The sequence below is a fragment of the Electrona antarctica genome (genome assembly GCF_951216825.1).
Source record: "Electrona antarctica genome assembly, chromosome: 3".
Lineage (NCBI taxonomy): Eukaryota > Metazoa > Chordata > Actinopteri > Myctophiformes > Myctophidae > Electrona > Electrona antarctica.
The window spans coordinates 49,846,730-49,864,803 of NC_136808.1; the positions used below are offsets into that span (position 1 = coordinate 49,846,730).

The 18,074-nt window shown below is 42.8% G+C and overlaps 2 protein-coding genes across 2 annotated transcripts in view; both read right to left on the minus strand.

Moving 5' to 3' along the window:
- LOC306920344 (actin, alpha skeletal muscle A) overlaps window positions 1-6,943 on the minus strand; it is a 210,110-nt gene extending 203,167 nt beyond the window's left edge. The window contains exon 1 of the mRNA XM_079497063.1: window positions 6,930-6,943. The gene's annotated coding sequence lies outside the window, so the exon portion shown is untranslated. The remainder of the gene's footprint in view (window positions 1-6,929) is intronic.
- LOC306920347 (limbic system-associated membrane protein-like) overlaps window positions 1-18,074 on the minus strand; it is a 197,945-nt gene that overhangs the window by 83,053 nt on the left and 96,818 nt on the right. The window lies entirely within an intron of this gene.

Genomic DNA, 18,074 nt, shown 5'->3' on the forward strand with positions numbered 1-18,074 from the left:
AAGTCAGCCTGGAAGCTGACGTGAGAATGGGCGTAATGTGCGGCCAAAGTCACGGTGAAATATATACGGGTATATATTAATCCGTGCACACGTAACGTCGGTACGCTCAAAATATGAGTGTAAATTGCTTGATGAAACTTTGCCCAATGAGGTTTTGGGCAAAGTTTACACTTGATTTTATTACCTTAGTAAACCTTTTCATAAACACGTTTTCAATCACTAGTTTAAAGTCTTTTTTGAAATCATTATGACGGTCCCATTAATTAAAATGATTGATAAAGTAGGGTATGTTTCTAGGGTTTATAGTGATAGTCTTGCGTAGCCAGACAACTATTCCACAATCCCCAAATGCTATAGAGTCTGAATCTGATTAAGGAAGCTGCCATTTCCGTCCCAAATTTTTAATTTAAAATATCTTTACATTTTATTATTTTATTGCCATTTCTGCTAAGCAGCAAGCTGCATGCTTAGATGATTTTGATTTATATTAGGATAAATTTGCGCAACTGTAAAGATGAAAGTGGAGGAGGCTTCTCTTACTCATGATCAGAGCTTCCGTTGCTCCAGACTGTATGACGGAAGCATTTATATTTTACTCATGATCAGAGCTTCTGTTGCTCCAGACTGTATGACGGAAGCATTTACATTTTACTCATGATCAGAGCTTCTGTTGCTCCAGACTGTATGACGGAAGCATTTATATTTTACTCATGATCAGAGCTTCCGTTGCTCCAGACTGTATGACTGAAGCATTTATATTTTACTCATGATCAGAGCTTCCGTTGCTCCAGACTGTATGACTGAAGCATTTATATTTTACTCATGATCAGAGCTTCCGTTGCTCCAGACTGTACGACGGAAGCATTTATATTTTACTCATGATCAGAGCTTCCGTTGCTCCAGACTGTATGACGGAAGCATTTATATTTTACTCATGATCAGAGCTTCCGTTGCTCCAGACTGTATGACGGAAGCATTTATATTTTACTCATGATCAGAGCTTCCGTTGCTCCAGACTGTATGACGGAAGCATTTATATTTTACTCATGATCAGAGCTTCCGTTGCTCCAGACTGTATGACGGAAGCATTTATATTTTACTCATGATCAGAGCTTCCGTTGCTCCAGACTGTATGACGGAAGCATTTGAAAATTGCGAGAGACAACAGTCTGGCAACGCCAGAGCCTAACCGAGTGAACCCTCCGTCGCTGCGTTTGCAGCCAATAGCATTCATTCAGTTCGCATTTCGGACCGGATATAGAAAGATGGCGGATTTGGAATCAGGCTTCAAGTCTGTAGAAACCAATGGCATCACTTTGTCCATTCTTTTGATGACATGACTGTGACAGATGCCCCAAGCTGGCCCAAGCTGCAGTGAAAGCAGCAAGATGGGTTTTCCACTTGATGTGAGTGAGAGAGATTGACTTCCGAGTATAGGAGTGGAATTTACAGCAGTCTGTTGACGTGTGTGGGTACAATACATGATAGTGCATGGTTTGTGAGAGATGCTATCAAACAGGAATAAAGTGCTGGCGTAAGAGACCCAGAAAGATTAGGAGGTTATCTCCTCCGTGTCAGTGGTAAGAGCCTCTTAATCCCACAAGGGGAAACATTCTGTAAGCGTATTTGTGTGTGTGTGCATGCGTGCGTGTGTGTGTATGCATGTGTCTGTGCACGAGCGGGTTCGTGCATGCGTGTGTGAGAGTGTGTGTTTCTTTGTGTGTATCAAGAGCAGAGATATGGCCGACTGTGACAGTTCTAATGTAGCCTGGAACTCACCTATGCTTTTTATGGCATAGGCAGCTCAAATCTTTCTGGGTCTCTAATTACTTAGAGCGACAGAGAGAGAGTGTGTGTGTGTGTATATGTGTGCGTGTGTGTGTGTCAATTTAACAAAGGTGCAGACTATCAGAAATCAGCAGAGAGTGAGAGATGTTTGCACTACTCTATGCCGAATTGAAGTGGACTCGGACCCAGACTTTTTTTTCTCCCTGGAAATAAAAACGTCTGGGTTTCCGAGGCTAGTTCTAATGTGACCGTCACAAAGTTGTTGCTGTGTGTTTGGCTTGAGTGCTGACGAGTTGTAAAAAAGACCTCTTGTACACAGGTTACACACCTGTTTGCAAGTAGCATCTCAAAGAAACAAGCAATGCCAAAATAAATGCAACAGTAAGAAACAGCAGTGCCTATTCGTGTTTTGCAGATACCGCTGCATGGTATTAAGTATAGTGCTGTTTGAATAGACAATTTACAATTCACAATTTAGGCATTTAGCAGATGTTCTCAATCCAGAGTGAAGCGATTTACACTAAGCAAGAACAACACAAGGAAATACATCAAATGTATAGAAATCTAGGATCATAAGTAAACCAAGAACTCATCATCAGTCTGACAGTAGAATATCCGTACATCGGAACTATAAGCAGTAGGATGCCATATCAACCTGGCATCTGTCTACATAACACGTTTTTAGCCTTTGCATAAGCCTGCAAGGTCGTTTAGGCTATGGATAAGTGCTAAGGTGGAGTCTGAAGAGGTGAGTCTTCATTCTACGGTGGAAGATTGGGAGTGAGTCTGCAGTTAATTGCAATGGGGAGTTTGTTGGGAGCCAGATGGGAGTAGAGTCTCTCCAAACACATCTGAGGCTTTGAAGTTTGCAAGATTTGCATTGCAAATCTCCCAGATTGTTTGTTTATACAATCTCAGAGATCGTTACCCAGCATTTCCTGGTATGCATATGAGTTCAACATCATCACCCTTTTTTACGTACATCACAGGACACTGCTTGTTTACCAGAAATACAGTATACAGTATAATTTGTTCACCATAAAGATCTCCACAAATGTTTTGGTTTGTCCCCTTATCCCCCCGGCACACAGCAGAGAATATGCGTGTGACACACACAAGTCACTGCATACGCACATTTTAAACATTGTTATAATTTAGCTATTGAAAAATAGCAGATCTACAAGCTCATAGCGCGCCACCGAGTGGCGCGCTATGAGCTTGTAGGTCTGCTATTTTTGAAAAATCATTAAAATGTGGCGCAAATCATTGAATATATAATTCAGAGCGAATATTTTGAGATGGGGGTCCGTGGCCCAATAGAGATAATTCTGGGGGTCCTTGGCATGAAAAAGGTTGAGCACCACTGACATAGAAACATAGGTTTTTCAGAAAAATTTTAGGATTTAGAAACCTTTTTATCGACCTCAGTCCAAAATGGGTTAAAGCCTGTGTATGCAGGGCTTGCGTTATCCGCGCCTTGTGTAGCCGGTATCATTGATATCGATTGGATCTTTCCAAACCCGATGTATGCACACATTAATTCCAGGCATACACGTGCTATGAAAAGCCTGGTGTCCGGCCATTACTCCAACTTTGTGTGTGGAACATTGATTGCGCCATTTTCACCAATAGCCTGATACATATATGTATATATGACAATGAACCCACATTCAATTATGCACACATCTTCAATTATGAAACTACTGTGCAAATGCATTGGCAATCTACAAGTCAATTTTCAAGCAAAGGAACATTACTGTATGTTAGTATAATGTGTTTACAATAAATGACCAATGATAGTACACTTTCATGTCTTAATTTGTTAATGGAATGCAAGTTACCTGCCAGGCAGGCACACGAGAAACACACACAAAAAAACACTCACATGAACACGCTCACTAATACACTCATACACATTCATTGTTGTGTTTTATTTTTAACTAAGTAGAATAAGAAGAATCAACAGACTGTGAGAAGACGCTAATGTTACTGCCGTGGAATCAGTGAAATCTTCTCCAGAAACAGACTGTATCAAATGAGTGACTGACTATTAAATGATACAATGACAATTGTATCAATCCCTGACAACATCACAGAGACAGTTATATGAGATTATTCTAAGATGACCAAATATTATTCTCCATAGAGAAATTGGTCCACCATGAGTTGAAATCAGAATAAACGATGGAATATTGCTACTTTATTCTGTCATCTCCACTAACTATTTATTGTCATTTATTGTCTGAGAAGCATTCCAGGTTCTTTCACTTGAAGACTAGCGCAAACAGCTGTTGTCAGCAGTGGCGTAATGAGACGTCAGTATAGCCCCCACGCAGGCTGGTCACCGTGGGCCCCTTACCTGTCCACACAACACTCTCTCTATCGCTCTCCCCTCTCTCTCTAGAAAGCAGTGATGATTGTGCACACAGAGAATACGCAGTGGCAGAATACCTGAGCACCGTGACCGACCCAAAACAAAGAAAAATCCTAACTAGGTACAGACTCAGTGAGCACAGTCTTGCGATCGAGAAAGGCCGTCATAGGCAGACCTGTATCCCGAGAGAAGACAGACTATGCACCCACTGCACACAAAATGAAGTGGAAACCGAGCTACACTTCCTAACCATCTGTCCATTGTACCAAGACATCAGAGACACATACTTCCCACAGATTACAACCACACACGGAGATTTTGAAAACATGACCAATGACAAAAAACTCCCATATCTGCTGGGCGAAGTACAACAATGTGCAAACACAGCAGCAAGATTTGTGAGTTGCTGTGATAGAAGGATATCAAACGGAACACAACCACCCTAAAGACTAATCATTGTGTATATTCCTGCACTATACCTGCATCCAGTGATCTTGGTACGATATAGAAATTGATCTATTTAAGATTCTGACGTTCAAATGTACTTTTGTTTTGATTGTATTGATGTATTGTTGTATTGTGCTTTGGCAATGTAAACTTATGTTTTCTCATGCCAATAAAGCCCTTTGAATTGAATGGCACACGATGCATGGCACACATTGGCACAGCGGCACCGCACATCCCAATGCTGTCATTATAAGCTGTAGCCTTTGGTTGCATTTGAATGAAACCATACATACTGTAAGTGTGAAAATGTAATGACAAGCACAATCTCTTAATTCAAGAGCCACCGCTCAGTACACTGCACCATGAGGGAGGCATTTGGACAGTCACATAATTAGCTGACATCTGCCCCTCCCTCCATATCGTTCGATAAAGGCATAATATAAAACATGATTTATACAACCAAGATTCATTTTTGGAATGCGGTGAGTGCCGCACCAAACATAGCAGACCTACAAGCTAAGCATCATATGCGTCCACAGCATATTGTGAGTTTGTAGATATTCTATTTTTGGCGTCATTCAAAATATAAATGAGGCCGACTAAACTTGCAAATAACGGCCCTGGCGTTTAAACGGACGGGGGCTATTATTTGGAAGAGGTGTTTAATATGCAAAATTATGTCAGACCCCCGGCGGTTATTAGGTAGTGGGTGGCGATTTGCAGCAGGGCTAGTATTTGGAAATATGCTGTACAGCAGCTTCAGCTGGTTTACATGATGAAAGTTGTGGGCACTGTCACGGTGGCAGAATGACTGAACCCAAATGCAGAGCAGAGTGGTTTCAAACACTGGTTTATTAATAAAGAAGCAGCTTAGCTTACAAAACAAGGCAGCAAGGCAAGCACAAGCAAACTCAGGGAAGCCAAAAGGCCAAACTTTTCAAAAAGTACAAAGCAAAATCCAAAACTAAACAAAACACAAGGAAAAACACAGGAAGTCCAAAAAAATGCAAAAACCTTACAGAACAAGAAATTCCAGGTACAGGAGAATCACAGGAAACATCCAGGAAACATCAAGGTTGAGCACCAGACAAAGGTTTATGTTCTGACAGTGTGAGTGTGGGATGAGTCCAGTCTTATAGTGAGCAGGTTGATTGTGGAAGTGTTCACAGGTTTGTATTGTGGGCGTGGCCCTGCTGGGCTGGGGATGGAGTGGGAACAGGTGTGTGACAATGACTGAATGGAGAGTGGGAGTGGCTGACAGGGAGACATGGTCTGCAGACCATGACAGGCACAAGCTCTGTACTGTACAGTATGTGACATTACTTCAGTGTAGCCTGTAGTCTATATGAAGCTCTGGGGGAGGCATGACTTTTAGTCGGATTCATGAGCTCCAGCACCTAATAATTTACAAATGAAACACTAAGTATGAAGTAATAGAAATGTATAATTGTTTTCTCAATGATAGTAAATGTATGCGTTCACGTGACACAGGAGGGAAGCTCTTCATTTTGTCACATTTCAGACACAGGATATGACAACCTGTCAGGTTTCAGCACATCGGTGTGAAGTCATTCTTCCCTGTTGCGCAACAAATACCCAAAAGACCTGGCGTTCTCATTGGGCACGGCACCCGTCAATAATACTTTACAATAGAGCTCCCTGAGGAGATGTGGGAGGACAGTCTACTACGTATTCACACCTCTTCAATGTGCATACGCCATGGTTTAATTCAATTTAAGATACTACATCGACTTCACTATTCAGGGGATAAGCTGGCCAGGCTCTTTAACATGACAGACCCCGGATGCCCAAGATGTAGCCAGAACCCAGCCTCGTTAGGCCACATGTTTTGGACATGTCCTTCCCTCACTACCTACTGGAAGCAGATATTTGACGTATTCTCTCATATGTGTGGAACAGTGGTGACACCTTCTTTCCACACCGCCATTTTTGGCATAGTTCCCCCAAACTGTACACTCACATCTCCACAAGCAAATGCTTTGGCATTTGCATCCCTATTAGCCCGTAGACCAATCCTCCTTAATTGGAAGTCGGATAAGGCACCTTCCTTTCAACAATGGCTAAAAGAAGTTCTATCATTCCTGCCTCTGGAGAAGCTCAGGTATAGAGTGGACAGAGCCCAAAAAAACTTGCCACTTGTCCTGGCTTGGAGTGCCTTTGTGGAGTTTGTTGAGGACTTTTCATTTCAGTGAACTGTAATCCGGACTGTGTCCAACTATGTCCCTGTCTTGACTCTTTTTGATCTATGATTGTCCGCTGCTTTGTCCCACCACTTTTTTGTTTTTAGTTTTAGTTTTAGCTTAGGGGGGAGGGGGGGGTTGTATATGTTTGTGTGTTTTGTGTGTTTTCTTGCATACATGTGTATTGTCATGTGAAGAAATGTAAAAATAAAGTTTACAAAAAAAATAATAATACTTTACAGACGTGTTTCTCAAAGTAGGGTCCAGGGATGCTCAGCGTAACCTGACTCCACCAGTTGGTGGCAGCAGTGAGTTCCTCCTCCTGCTCCCATCTTGTCTCTCTCGGGTAGAGACGATGCGCTCCGAACAAAATGAGGCGGGATCAACGCGAGACTGGTGACGTATTGAAAGCGCAAATGTAAACACAACCTAACAAGACTATACAACTCCAAATTATTATGGAGATATCAGATATTTGTCCCGCTACTTCCGGCTCATCATTTCTGCTTGAGACAGACCAGATCCAGGCAGGAGGAGGGAACTGGTGAACTCAATACTGCCACCATCTGGCAGAGTCAGGTTATGCTCAGGGTTCCTTGAGGGGCGTCTAAATGGACCATTACAAGTGTGTATCTCTGACAGTACAAATGGAACCAATCCATCCACTTTCAAAGATTATGGGTCCATTAACAAATTAACTGCTCGTGACGGAACCTTCCGCCAATTAGAATCCAACCGACAACCGCTATTGGCGGAATGTTATGTCAGATAAGCGTTATTCTTGATATCCAACCCGGATCGCTGATTTATTTTTTATTTTATTTTTTTCTTGGCCTTTCCTTCTTCAGCGATCCTAGACAGGTTTTGCACACTGCCGTTCACTTCTTGTATACAGCCGGACTAAAAAGCTGAATAACTAAATCTACGGAGCTCTCCATGGTTTTGATAAACCGCGCGATGTTCGGAGGTCTTTGCTGATTATCCGGTGATCCTGATTGGAACATTATTGGCGCTTTCTAGAGCTAGGCTGGCTTCATTTTAGCTCGCTAGCATTGATGCTAATTATTTTGCATCTAAGATGGCCGCCCAAGCCGGACGTGTATCCAGCGTGCAACACACTAAAACAAAGTAGTTCCGGGTCGGCAGTCTAACGTTGGCTCTTGCGTCCACCAGGTGGCAGTCAACTTGTTAAATGGACCCGTAATCTTTGAAATTAAAACGTTTGAGAACCACTGATTGTCACAGGGAAAGAAGAACAAGATCACACACAAACACAGACAGACGCCCACCACACACATTCTCCACCCAGCACGCCTTTTGACAGTCTGGCCTTGAAAAGGCACTCTCACAGGACCCCCAGCAGGCAGGCGGACACGCTGTGTCACGGGCGCCCCGAGACTGAACCACCATCGTTCACACATCGTTGCTGTCAGGGAGAAACCGTGTATTTCCATATTCAACTTTTTTATGATTTAAATTAAATTGAAGCCCTACTTTGTCATCCAAAAGTGTTGCACAAAAGTAGTAAAAATAGCCGATGTGTAAGCACACAGCGCTTAGCTACTGTATATTGAAAGCATTTTGAAAGCGAAAGAAGTCAATTCTGTTTGTGGGTTTTATAAATATTTAGTCAATGAAAATTATGGTATTAATAGCCTACACTATGTTTAATTATTGCCTCTCATACACTAATGGAGGCTTACAGCAATTGTAGCTGCTTACACTTTTATTCAAGTTTCACATAGAACATGTACAACTCTGGCTCTGTCAGCATGGCTGCACCGGTGGTGACTCAGTGAAATGGGTCTATGTGGAAACACCAAACGAACATTTAACAATCCCATTCTTACACGCTGGAACCTAGGCTTCCTGGAAAGTAACAGTTTTGTACATACAGCCAGATGGGCCGTTGCCCCCACCGCTCGCGACGGGACAGACAACAGAGCCATTTCAATGCATCTAATGGTGCATTTATATAATGGTGCATTTATATAGCGCCTTTATCCAAGGCGCTTTACATAGATTGTGCATTACACACACATTCATACACCGATGGCGGCAGAAACCATGCAAGGCACCAGCCAGCACATCAGGAGCAATTTGGGGTTCAGTGTCTTGCTCAAGGACACTTCGACACTAACTCTGGGGGAGCCCGGGTTCGAACAGGCAACCTTGCGGTTACCATCCAGCCACTCTACCACTGAGCCACCACTGAAATAAATACAGTCTGAAGTGGAGTGGGTTCGACGGGAGATTGAGTGCGTGCGAGTGTGTGACAGACACTTTGTGCACACACACACACACACTCCTGACAGTGATGTAAGCAAAAGGATTGGACTAGAATCAGGGGAATCATTCTGTTCTTAAACCACTAATACTTTAATCTCTTCATCTGTTGGGATGTTGGTTGATTTTATTTATTGCGACCTCAGGTCGCATTTACTATGAAATCGTGCATTTCCCATCAGTCAGTCAGTGTATCACTCAAAATCCCCATACATGGGAAAGCCCCCATATATGGTGCCCAGGTCTCGTGACATCACTATGACATCATCAGGGATGTCATAGTAAATGCGACCTGCTGTCGCTATTAAGCCCATATATATGTCATCAATATTGGCCAGCAACTCTACATCTGACCTCAATCCTCAAACCCTTAGATGTCCATATAGAGCGTCGCAGTCCCGCCCCCTACCATGGACCAGGAAATGATTCTCCGTTCATTTTCCTCATAGACATTTCAGAAAGTATTTATTTAAAGACGGTTACGCCGCGGACAAAGCCAACTCGAGTCGTGACAAATCATGACAACAAACACAATTTTTTGGGACCTCACTCAGGTGACCCAGCCGGGGTGATCAAGTCCCGACTTACGTCCCAGTAGCTACCCTCGATCAGTCCCATTAGGGAAAAACCAGGGCCACACAATCCGTTCCTCCTGAACTACTCTGCCGGGACTGGGAGGTACCATTCTGGCGCGTGGAAGGACTAGGCTCTGTGGGTTGACTCCTGTCCGGGCCCCTCCTACGTCTCACCAGGTCCACTCCTGCTCTCACCAGGTCAGGCCCTGTGCGTTGCACCAGACTCCCAGCACCAGGCACTTTATTCAGGAATGGTGGATTCTCGAGCCGCAACAGTTCCGCAGGCTCCACCTTGCCCTTGGTGGTGCCGCACCAAAAGAGCCAGATAAAGCATTGCCACTGCCGCCTCCTCAGATTTTCTGTGTGTGAAGATTTGCACACACACACACACACACACACACACACACACACACACACACACACACACACACACACACACACACACACACACACACACACAACCAAAGGGATGAAAACACAAAGATGGGCATGAACAATGTGAGTCAGCGTGTGTGTGTGTGTGTGTGTGTGTGCGTGCGTGCGTGCGTGCGTGCGTGCGTGCGTGCATGCGTGCGTGCGTGCGTGCGTGCGTACAAAAGAGGAGAGAACAGAAATAGACTGGAGGAGAGAGAGAGAGAGAGAGAGAGAGAGAGAGAGAGAGAGAGAGAGAGAGTAAAGAAGATTGTCTAAAATAAGGTCCATATAATTAAGTGTATTTGAAGCTCTATCTACTGTAGCAGCACTGAGGTCCCTAAAGCAGATCAAGTGAACTGGCTCCATGGTTTCATCACATGGGTTTACTGCTGATCAATACACTGCTTCATCTGGGTTTAGACCCCTCATCTGTTCTCACACACACACACACACACACACACACACACACACACACACACACACACACACACACACACACACACACACACACAGACACACACACACACCTTTTGTAGTTGAGCAGTGGCTTTGCCCCTGGGGTTAAGTGGTGGTGGGTGATTTTTGATTCGATTTCAATGATTTGAAAAGCATTAAAACCATGGCTACAGCATTTTGAGGATTACACAAGAATGTACAGGGATTGAGCTCCGCTCCCAATTAACACAAAACCATATGACAGTAACATATACAGTACATAACATAAAACACAGTAACATATACAGTACATAACATAAAACACAGTAACATATACAGTACATAACATAAAACACAGTAACATATACAGTACATAACATAAAACACAGTAACATATACAGTACATAACATAAAACACAGTAACATATACAGTACATAACATAAAACACAGTAACATATACAGTACATAACATAAAACACAGTAACATATACAGTACATAACATAAAACACAGTAACATATACAGTACATAACATAAAACACAGTAACATATACAGTACATAACGTAAAACACAGTAACATATACAGTACATAACATAAAACACAGTAACATATACAGTACATAACGTAAAACACAGTAACATATACAGTACATAACATAAAACACAGTAACATATACAGTACATAACATAAAACACAGTAACATATACAGTACATAACATAAAACACAGTAACATATACCGTACATAACGTAAAACACAGTAACATATACAGTACATAACGTAAAACACACTAACATATACATATACTCTGGTATGAGCAAGAAAAATATATCTCGCCTCCAGATGGTGCAGAACTCTGCGGCTCGCCTTCTCACCAACACAAGAAAACGTGAGCATATCACACCTATTTTAGCTACTCTTCATTGGCTCCCTGTGAGCTACAGAATTGATTTTAAGATTGTATTGATTACTTTTAAAGCTCTACATGGTCTAGCTCCCATTTATATAACAGACTTGCTGAAACCCCATAACCCTGTGCGCTGCCTCAGATCTGCGGATAGGGCCCTCCTAGTTCCTCTTGCAACACGTCTGGTCACTCGGGGTGACCAGGCCTTTGCGGCTCGGGCACCTTTGCTTTGGAACTCCCTGCCACAGGCTCTTAGGTTAGCAGAATCAGTGTCTTCTTTTAAAACGCTTTTAAAAACACATCTATATGCCAAGTTTTTTTCCTAATATTGTTTTTAATTGTTTTATTGACCTGTTATTTTCTTCATATTTTATTGTTTCTGATGTTTTGATGTTTTGTTGTTTTGATGTTTTTATGATTCCTGTTTTATAACCTGTCTGTAAAGCACTTTGTAACTATATTGTTTGGAAAGGTGCTATACAAATAAAATTCATTCATTCATTCAGTACATAACATAAAACACCTGCTCCCTTATCTATCCTATACACAAATAACCCAATAGGGAAACCTTTTGTAATAGACATGCCTTTGTCTGTAGTTTAAAATAGCTCTGATTGGTTGTCAGTTTGATCGGTCGTTCCAATGTTTGGCTCCTTTGTAAGTAAATTATCCTTTGCCCAATTTACTATTAAAAGCAGGATGGCTCACATCTGCTACACTGGCTCTGGTGAAATGATTGTGTACCTTGTTTACCCGAGTGAAACATGTCTTTAAAAATATTCGAAGAAAGCGAGAGCAAGCACTCAGTTGAATAATTCCACGTAATGGGGTAACGGGTGCACGGTTCAGGAAGATAGGCCTATACACTGTGAGAATAAATACCAGCACTCACGTTGTGTCCTTTTAGGATTCTTCTTTTATTTTTGATACATTTTTATTTCATTTTTTGGATGTAATGCACAGGTACAGGCATACAAAGAGAAAGGCATACAAAGCGTAATTCAAATTATTTGCCTACTGTAATCAGTGGCTTGCCCCTTGCCTCATTTTTTAAAAATCCTACCCCCAAACCCCTGCACCAACCACCGTTGACAAAAAAAAAAGAGAAAATATAGTAATGATTATAACAATTAAATGCAACATAAACATATCAAAACAAATTGTAAATAAATAACAATAAATGAATCCCTCCCAACCCACCCCATCATAGGCCTGAAAAGAAAAAGATATGAGCAAAGATTTCAACAAAGACAAAAAAAAAGGAAAAAAAAGGATTATACAGATATAATTAGTTATATATGTCATGCTAGTTATATAGTAGAGGTCCTAACTTGATAGAGAATATGGTTCCAGCTGTCTATTGTTTGATAGTTTGCACCATTCAATCTAGCTGTAGAAAGCTCCATTGTTACAACATCAGTTAATAACCTCCTTTTAGGATTCTTGTTTTATTTTTCGTTTTCCCCCAGCAGGCAACAAACAGACAGATGGACGTTTCGGGCCGTGTGGCCTTCTTCAACTCTAAATCTAAATAGCAACGTTTCTGTGTCACTTTTAAAGGGGACCTGGGGTGCGTTGCACTAAACGGTCCGGGTGCACAATGTACGTATGTTGTGCACCCGGACCACCAAATATGATTTTAGGCCTATAGACAGTTTAGAGAGCCAGTTGTGCTCTCTAAACTGGTTCCTATCTGTTCCCCATGGTCCTGATGAGTCTATTCCGAGCTAATTGTGAGCTGACTGTAGCTTGGTTTTGAGGGATTTAATTAAGGCCTCGAGCCAAGATGTACGTACATGCAGCATCAAAATGGCACAAAATAAGGGAGTTGGCCACCACCAGTTTAGCCTCCACAGAGCTGTGAGCCAAACAGAATTGCTTCCGTCTTCCCAGATTATAGATAACTTGTTATCAATAAGCCAGGAACATTGGCCAATTCCTCTAATGGCTTGATCCTTATGGGACACAACTGAGCAGAATCATCAGCGTACAGGAACACTGTCAACCTCTTTCCTAATGTCTTCTGTTAACCCATTTAGGCCTGACGTCAACATTTAAAAAATGTAATTCTAAATGCTGACCTACGTATGTTTCTGTATCAGTGGTGCTCAATATTTCATGTCAAGGACCCCCAAAAATTATATGTAATTGGCCGCCGACCCCAATTTGAAAATATGTTGTTCCAGGGACCCCTGGGAAGCAAAGATTTGAGTTAAAAACGTTCGCTCTGAAATAATATATATTCAAAGATTTGTTCCACATTTTCACGATTTTTCAATAGCTAAATTATAACATGTCTAAAACACCAAAAGGGGTTCCCGCCCAAAATGGATTAACCCATTTTAAACTGAGATCAGATAAAAATGTCTTCTACATCCTGACAGTTTTGTGAAAAGAAAAGTTCTGTCAGTCGTTCTTCGATTTTTCAAAAATAGCAGACCTACAAGCTCGTAGCGCGCCACTCGGTGGCGCGCTACGAGCTTGTAGATCTGCTATTTTTCAATAGCTAAATTATAACATAATGTCTAAAACACCAAAAAGGGGGTTCCCGCCCAAAATGGATTAAATACATGCGCGTGGACTGTGGACTTGTGGGTGTTTTCACCTGTGAGCCCGACTGGACAGCTGAGCAAGATGAATTACGATATGAATGTTGTGATACAGACCGCACTAATGTAGGTTTAAATTGATTTTTTTTTAATCGCTGTCTCAGCAATGGAGTGTCCTTCAGAGCAACATGGGACGGGATGGGTGTTACTGTACGTGGAGGAGGAGGAGGATGTGCTGCATTCATAATTGTGGTCATTTATCAATGTCTTTGTTAATGTCACGATGCAAAATGTTTGCCAGGGAAGACTGTTTATTGTTTCCCTCAGCGTTAAAGTAAAAATGACAGTTTATGATTGTGTGATGTGCATAATCTCGTTCTGCAGCGTTTTCACATTCCAACCTGTGCTTGTCAGCATCTACTGTAGTGTGTGTGTGTGTGTGTGTGTGTGTGTGTGTGTGTGTGTGTGTGTGTGTGTGTGTGTGTGTGTGTGTGTGTGTGTGTGTGTGTGTGTGTGCGTGCGTGCGTGCGTGTGTGCGCGTGCGTGCGTGCGTGCGTGTGTGTAAACTGTACATGTGATGAGTGGTTTATATGTAGGCCTACACTATCTCACTGTGACTGAATATATACATAACTAGTACATGTACATCTGCATCTTGTCAAAACCCACATTTTCCACTGAGACTCTTAACGGCCAAGCTACACCAGGCTTTTTGCGCGCGTTTACCCTAAACGCGTGGCCCACGCGTGCGTTTTTTAAAATAGGACTGGACCTAAATTCAACGCACGCGTTTAGGGTAAACGCGCGCGTTTTGTGCACGAAAAGCCTGGTGTAGCCCGGCCGTAAGTCGACTGTACACCCACACGCACCATGCACGCACGCACGCATGCACGCACACACACACACACACACAGGGGCGCCGAACTATGTGTCCCAGAAATGTATCTGAAAGAAAATGAACCACAATACACTGACACCACGGCGCGTAATCAGCACCTCAAACTGTGACTCCGCCCACCCCCTGGGGAAGTTGTGATTTGCGCTCGTTCACTGCAATGCAATTTGAAGGCATTTTCAAAACAATATTGAGCAGAGTAGCGATTATCAAACGTATTTGCAATGCCATACGTTGAAAGATCTGTTGCCCGTGGACAAGGCACGCTACCTCCGCAAGTTAGATAGCATCGGCATAGAATAGATGTTTGTCCATATGTGATTAAGGATTGGACCAAGTTGCATTGGCAGCCATAGAAAATTCTTACCCCAGGCTAAAACCGGATGTGACGTTTTTGGGCGTTCCTGTCTAGCTTCGTGTCAGTGTATACCAAATCTGAAAATGTAATATTTGCGATTTTTGCAAACAACATTGCAAAGTATGCAGAACAGTAAATAAAGTAAATATAATATTAATAACCAAAATAAAGTAAAATATAAGTGAATTACTTTGTGGTGCACTCAGTGAGCTAAACTAAGTATGGTGCATTTATAATGCACTACAGCACGGCTCAATTAAAGCGACTCATTGTCAAAAATAAATGGTTTGTAGACACAGTGCATTTGGGACATTGTTCAATCCATGATCTGGATTAAAAACTGAAAAAGAATAAAGTCTCTGTAGCACTTGTTCTAAGTGCTGCACTTCATTGACTCACCACATTCATTCAGTGAATGTGAATGAACAGAAACATACACCAACATGTTCCCCTAAATCTTTCTGTCGGAGGCAGCGCCGTTTAGATGAGAGAGTTGCAACGTTCACTGTTTATTCACGGAGCTGCATGAGTCACTGAACGGTATGTTGTCGTCACTCTCTCTCTCTAAACTGCTCTGGTCTCGAGGCAGTTTGGTCTGGTCTCTGCTCACCGCATGTCACCGCTCAGCGCTCGTCTCTGAGCAAGATGGCGGCGCACGGTGTTGTTGTTATCATTACAAACTAGTGGTTCTACAACGATTCCTATGTGGATTTTATTGTTTATAACGTAAAATGAGGTCGGATGCGGCCATGCAAAATTATCGTGTCCGTGGATTATTGTTTTACCGCATTTGTTTTCCGCGATTATTATTACTGTACAAGATGAGTACAGTAGTGCGTCCCGTGGATGCAGAGGTTGTTGGTTCATTGCATCCCATAACTATATACTGCGTTTTGGGACGCAAAACGCAGGCTATTTTAATCTCTGGAGTTTACATCCATCAAGCCTCTAGTATTTCCCCCCCGTCTGAGGGCAAAAATAGTTCTAGGCAAAGATATCAATCTGATCAGCCTTCTGCTGACCTCTCCTTCTGCTGACCTCTCCTTCTGCTGACCTCTCCTTCTGCTGACCTCTCCCGACTGTGACAAGAAAATTGCCCAGGCGACCAGTTTTCTGCAGTGGTAAAAGCCTCTGATTCCTTTGTCAAGGAATTTATCAATTGGATAGTTTCTTTAGTGGCTTTTGGCATATACTGTGACCGTGTGACGTCATGTGTGCGGTATTCCCTCAGAGAAGGCAAGAGCTTGACACATACCTAGCTCTGATTGGCCATCTAAATTTAAAGTATGGGAAAAAACATTCTATCAGTATCACAAAGCTCTCTCCAGCAAATGCAGATGGTACAACGTATGTTCACGATGGAAGACCACACCGGAGAACAATCTCCTCCCCCATGTATTCACTACCAATCTGGCGGATACTAAGTCCTCCTAATCTCACTTGCAGCGATCCCTTGATAACAACACCTCCCTTGTCTCCTCCTTCCAAGCTAATCAAGGATGGTATTTAAACCTCGCCATGCTCACTAGCATTCGTGCATAGTTTTCTTGCAGGACGCTGCATACGTTTATACTCTCGAAGTATAGCAAACTACTAAAACGCTTAGTTAGTACTTACCCTGATCGCTATGGACACTGATTTGCGTTATACATTTCTCAGTATACTAACACGTTTATTAGTCCTCAATACTGAGTTGCTCGTGCTGCTAACCGGGGGCCAACAAGCACTCTCTTGCGCTACATGCGGTTACTTGGGTCATTCATCCCCGCTCTGCCCCAGAGTGCCATTCCAGTCTCATCCACCGCTAAATCTACTGATCAAATGATTCCCGAGCGCGGCACGGCTGCAGCTCACCGCTCCTTGGCTGCGGCTCACCGCTCCAAGAGATATGGGTCAAATGCGGAGAACAAATTTCACTGCGGTAACGTGTGTGACAAATCGTACGACTTTGACTTTGACTAATGCTCCAGGGTTTTCCCAAGCCCCAACAACGATTCGCTCCCAGGCCGATATATGTGGCTGACAGGTGCATAATGAGCCAATCTGCAATAATTTCAATTTCCATGTTTGTACATATCCAAAATACAATATTCTTCATATTTGTAGCACATGCAGAGAAGCGCATCCCATGGCTGTTTGTCCCCGCATTGCACAGACTTCCTGTCCAACAGGACTCAGCGGGGGTAGTCCATCTACCCGAGGACCATCAGCACCGGCTCCCCCCAGGGCTGTGTCCTGTCTCCCCTTCTGTTTTCCCTCTACACCATGAACTGCTGCACCTCCAGCCACCAGTCAGTCAAACTTCTAAAGTTTGCAGACCCTGGTAGGGCTCATCTCTCAGATCTGGCCCAGAATATCACCTGATTTCAACCAACATAAATTCTGCCCACTAAGACGGACGTCCCTGGATGAATCAGAGAGAGTCCGAAAATGACGCAAAGATCATCCCCATATGGACTGTGATCTGGCCTAGTCCTGAACGTAAAGATCATCCCCATATGGGCTGTGATCTGGCCTAGTCCTGAACGTAAAGATCATCCCCATATGGGCTGTGATCTGGCCTATAGTCATGAACGTAAAGATCATCCCCATATGGGCTGTGATCTGGCCTAGTCCTGAACGTCACCGGAGGACATCATCATGACGTCATCATGGCGTCATTTGGCTTGCTGGGTAGCGTGCCAAGGCGCTAGGCTTTCAAAAGCGTAAATAACGGTAACGGATGCTTTTAAAATAAATAAATCGCTGTGGTCCCCCCCTTATTTATCCCTTTTTTATTACTTTTAATGGTGCATCAAAGATGCTTTTATTTATAGACTGAGATGACTCGACTTAACTATGACG